We start from the raw sequence: 6,000 nt of genomic DNA, 5'->3' as shown, positions 1-6,000 counted from the left end.
AGTGAAAAAAGACCGTGGACAGACATTTTTTAATTGTGATGATTTTTAAATTAATTTTTTTTTTTAATTCGAACAAAAGAGCTTTAACAAACAAGAAAAAATAATTGATTTGCGTCAATATTTGAAATGGAAACAATTTATGGGTGGGAAGCATTTCTCATCGGCAAATAAGGGTTCAGCATCTATATATGAATAACGTACGAGTTGAGCTAGTATAAGCTTAACGGATCCCTTAAGCTCCATATAATACAAACAAAGCTTAGTACATATTATAGGTATCATGACGCGTAAATTGAATTCACAATGGAGACTTTCGACGACCACACCGACCACTGACCGTGAGACATCGCGCTCAACTCGGATTTTTGGCACGAAATTAGATCGAATCTAACGTTCAAATTGAAACAAAAATAAGCAGATAAGCGCGATTAATGCACGCGTACTCTGATATTATGTAAAGGCTTTCGCATGAGTATGCGTGTACACCGCGAGAAAGATATGATATACCCCGAAAGCTCATAAATGCAGCACACACATATGCAGGCATGCGTTTGTCATATATACAATCTATTAATCATTTAAATAAAGCCCGCGAAAGAGCTCCAGCAAGATCGCTTCTGGCAATGCTGCCCCGCGCGTATACGTATAATTTTATTTTAATTAACAATCTTCAGACAATCACTTTCTCGCGAGCATATTATATTATATGTATGATGTAGCCCCCCGCGCGAGATAGTCGAGAATATGCAGCACACAACGAAAATAAAAGCATATACGTACGTCGAGATTCCGTCTATGAGTAAGACTTCGAGTCGGTGTACTAGCGCGCGAATGAAAATGAAGTTGAATAACGGTTGTATTATTATCTCGACGCGAGTGAGAGAGAAAGAGAATAAAGTTTCAAGGTATCAACCTAGTCGCGTAAGAAGATCGATGAGATTATGCATTTTGATTTTCCACTTCCTTTTTTTTTTCCTCTGTTCAGTTCCGATTAATGTTCTCGTTTCAACGGCTTACAGCAACCGATCAACACTTTGATTAATCGCTTTGTCATTTAACGTTCGAAGAATCAATAATTTTTCACGATTAAAAAACAGAAGCTGCTGTTCCATTACAGGAGAAGCAGATTTTTCACTTCGCGTTTGCGTGTTCGCTATTATAAGAGCGCCCGCACAAACAACAAACAATGAAAATAAAAGGGAAGATAGCTCGAGGGGGTTGCGGCGCACGATCTGCATGTGTGTGTGTGCGTGCACGTACGTGTGTGGGTTTGTTTCGCTTACTCGTAATATACCCACGCTCGAGTCGTGTGTGCGCATATATATACGTACTCGCAGCCGTTACAAAGAGTGGACGCGGTATTATATATTTTACCGTTTTTCACATGAACGAGAAAGAATAGGAAAGAACGAGAGAAAAGAGAGAGAGAAAGATTATATTAAGCATACGGCCTTAGCACACAGAGAATATGACTTCCGTGCGCAGCGAGAGATGCCCTAGGTGCCTGCTATACGCGTGCAACTGTACGTTCATTTTAGCCTTTGAAAGCTCGCGTTTTTTCTTCTCCCTTTTTTTGATGCATTTAAACGATATTACAAAATGGCATTTTGAGAGAGGAAAACTTGCGGCGTACGAGAGAAACAGCACAGTTATAATGAATAGATTTGTTAAACAACCTCTTGTGAGTAAATTATTTCTTCTTTTACCATTATTTGCTGTTTATTATCAATATGATATACCAGCTCGAGGCCACGCGCGACTCGGTGAGTGTCTTTTTTTGTTCATTGAGAATTAGTAGTTGATTAATTGCGATATAATGTTTCAACAACCTCAAAATTTAAAGTCATCTGCCGAGCGCCAAAATGAAACAACAACTGACTATGAACTTGATATGGATAAAAATGGCAAACAATGAAAACTTTTAGCCACGTGCATCTGAAATATTAATCCTCGTACTGAAGGATAATAAAACAACCATTGTTCAATTAAGAATATCATAATACTAAAAGTAGACGATTTATTAATATCAAAGAAACATAAAGATCAATGAAGGCAATTTCAAAAGTTTAGTTAGAAATCTAAGCCTCAAGTAACAATACCATTACTCCTACTTATGTAAAGTAAATTCAGAACTTCATTACGATAACACTAAAATGACTCGCAATAATGGAATTTTGGTATCTGAGAAAATATACTCGCCAACTTCAAAGGTTAAATACGTTTCATTTCTTTTCCGCTTGATTTGCATTACTCCCAATGCGAATAAAGCAGTGAAGCTATTTGGAAATATTATACTCATTGGTTTTCAATTAATTAATTCGGTAATTATGAATGATTTTATAGAAAAATTTTTATAGCACTGCGTGACATAAGTTCACATTTATGGCACCGCTGCATTCGCATCACACTCGCATACGCTCGTGCGCTAACCTCGCTTCGTGTTGGCCCTAAACTACGACGTGCCAAAAAGTGTTACTTATGGCACTTGTATCGTAAAGTACTAAACTGTTAGTTTCTAGTTAAACTCTCATACGATAAAATGTATGCTTCAAAATTAGTCATATGGATGATAGCTATGGCAATAGTTTTAGTTTGCATAGTTTATCCAAGTCAAGAATTAATAAATACGAATGAGAAGCTGAGAAGAGATTGGTATTTTTCGTTTTCTTATATGGTGCATTCTTTCAAAAGTGTGATATTTCGAGTGGAGGAAATGGACAATATTGGAAAACCCGAAAAACTTACGTTTTGCTATTTTGAGTATAATTTTTCCGGACCCCCGTAGTTTTTGACACTTGATTCTTTGTTTTTTCATGGAATATTTACTTTTTATCTGCCATCATGTAATGTGTTTATTTTCTTGTTGCAAACATGAAAATTTGTCACGGAGGGGACACTTTTTTACTATTAGGATTTTCGTGTGCAACTATTGTTATAGCGAAGCTGCAATTAATATTTAAATATTCTACGGGTAAAAATCGAGTACCCTAGTTTTGAAAGATGACCCTCATATAGTTAGAAAGGTCAAAATGACTGTCTAGCACGTTTACTGGCCCTATATTTGAAATGATATAAAATTTCATATAATTTAAGAACACATTTATGACTTATGTACAATTTTTCTTAGACTATTTAATAAGATGACGAGTGATGTAAAAAACATTTATTTAGGGTGTCTAGAATAGGGCCTTGTACCACAATGTTACTGGATATTTAATGAGTGAAAACATGTTTATCCGGCTGGCAAACCAATGTTGTCGTAATTTATGGAAATTTTATAGTTGCGGAAGGTACAATTCTGAAAATTGAAAGGTTCTACCGTCTTAGTTTTCATTTTTTTTAAAAGTTTTCTAATAGTTACGATAACAAGACATGTCATATCACGCTTTTGAAATAATGCACCATATGCATTATAAAATAAAAATATTGAGCTAATAAAATATAAATAGTTACAGTTCTAAATGGTACTTGTTGCCTCCAAAAGAAAGACGGTTAGTACTTCTCATAATGCTTCGAAGTTCAAAAACTTGTGAATTGACGGCTGGCCCAACTATTCCGTTGAATTTCGAGACTTTGGCGAGCGTGAGTAAATCATTTTCAAAAGAAGTAAATGTTCATGACGAAAGTGACCAACTGATATCTTTCATCATTTTATAGATTTCAAATACGATACTGTCGTACTTGATGGCTTTTTATCAAATTTTCCAAATATTAAATAAATAATTATTTAATCACCAATACAGCGATTCGAATTTTTTATTATCATATACTAATAAATAGTAATAATATCCACACGACCACATACACACATACGCACACTGAAGCTTTGGCAGCTCGAGCCATGGGAATCGAGAGTGCAAGTGACGTTCCCTCAACTGCCCGTGTGCGGCTGTCAGCGTCGCGCCAACTTGACTTGATATCGTTGCGGGTGTCAAACGCCGCCACCACCGCCGCGAGAAGCTCGATCTGATGATCTGATCTGCTTATATGCAACTTTGAGGCCTCAGCATAATGTAATGTGCTTCTCTGTACACATCATACGTGCCGTTGAACATTTAAAAAAATTTTCGCGGACATATAATAGTCCTTTTTTCAATTATGTAAATATATTATATTATATTGATTCAAAACGCGTCTCGTATATGCACTAAGTGCACGTGTATCGTCTCGCTGCACACGCGCTATCGTATCGTTGCGAATTATTTAGATAGGTGCACAGAAACACGCACAAGCACATATCTATATAATACGCAACGTCGGCAATCGAGAGACAGGTCAGAAAGGCATTCGTTATTTAAAAGAGATATTCTGTCCGACGTCGCTTTGATTTAGTTTTAGATTTAAAAGGAGAAAGTTTATGCGCGCACCAAAGCCACTTGGTCAGTGCTTGCTGCCCTGTCGCTCTCTGTCCGTCCGCCGCAGCATAATGTGCTTCTATATACCATTGCCCCGGCGGCGCAAGATACGCCATATATTTAAGCCGCGATAGTCGACTGCGTGCGCCGCGCCGCAGTCTAGAATAGTGCCGAGAGTTTATTGTCATAACGCAAAATGACGCCGGTCACACACACACACACACGCTGCGTTGTGAATATTATATATTCTAAATCAAGTCTGATGGATAGATCGGCTTGTCGCGCGTGGATATATATCAAAGCGGAGCACAGGTGAAACCACTTTGACGTGTACGCACTTGGATAATTAAGCGGAATGTAAACAAAATATCTGACGGTACGATTTCGAAAATACGAACGTTTTTTTCATCGAGTTTTCAGAAGAGACAGACAAGTAGTATTCGTTGTTTCAAAGCGTGACGCCTATAATCAAACGTCCTCTAGTCCTTTGCGTGTCGCCAAGGTAAAGAGCTTTCAAGGACAAAAGTGCGCCCACGTCGCGCTTCTATAGAGAAACGAAATTAGCCAGAAGTCATACGCAGAAACTCATTTTCATTGTTCGCCTAGTATATATAGTCGAACTGTGCGCGAGCGTATAAAGCATCTACGTTTTCTATGCAAATTGCACATTGCACGTGATGGTGGGTGAAGGGTCACGAATGTCTCGGCGCTGCAGAAAGTTTTTGAATGTCGAGATATTTTGTTGTCATCGCTTTCGTCATGCACGCGGTAAAACGTATCACGCGTATTATCAGCGTTGTCGGTTCGAGCTTACAATATCCCTGGAAAAAAAGGAGCTTTCAGAACAAAAGCTTCGGACTGCCTATGTGTGTACGTGAAAGTCAAATAATAAAAACAAAAAGAAAAGAACAACTACACGAGCGGCATTATAATATGTATATATACGTGAACCCGAGATATAGAGAGAAAGAGAAAGAGGCGCTTTAATAGTGCACACCGAGGGTTAATCAAGAGAGTTCATTCCCCTTTTTGCGCGCACGCGCGTTTCCTCAATCAGCTGAGCCTTATATCGCCGCGTACTATATACTTGCTTCCTCTCTCTCTCTCGCTCTCGAGGCCACGCACCGCGATGTCTCTATATCTTTACGACTTGGATATTGTGCGTGGTGATGAACGAGCGCTAAATACTCCGAGAGTTCATTGGAGAGAGAAAAAATTATTTTATTTTTATTATTTATTTTTTTTTTTCAACATGGGAAAGAACATTTCAAAGTACGAATGACGAAAATTTATCCGTGAGATTAGTTTCCCAAGTACGCAACCGTATTTTTCAAGCTATATATCAATTAGGATGCGAAGCGATAGCCGTACACAACGCTTTACCCACGATGTTACCTATTTCGAAAACTTACGACTACTGCACAGGATAGTCACAGGTAGTGCGCGTCGACTGCACACGTGTGGCCAGTGATTACGAATATAAAGATTTATTGTTTATAATAAATGCCGTGCTTCCAAGCATTTAAATGTGCACTCGTAGAAAGCGTTGACTATTATGCGTTGCAATATGTTCATCATCGTGGAAAGCTATATCAGCGAAGCCAATGACTGCACAGGACGAGAATTATCTCGAAAAAGAGTTTAT

The sequence above is a fragment of the Trichogramma pretiosum genome, unplaced genomic scaffold, assembly GCF_000599845.2.
Source record: "Trichogramma pretiosum strain Unisexual culture from Peru unplaced genomic scaffold, Tpre_2.0 scaffold20, whole genome shotgun sequence".
NCBI lineage: Eukaryota > Metazoa > Arthropoda > Insecta > Hymenoptera > Trichogrammatidae > Trichogramma > Trichogramma pretiosum.
The sequence above is the reverse complement of the archived record's forward strand: the minus strand, read 5'-3'. Positions refer to the sequence as shown.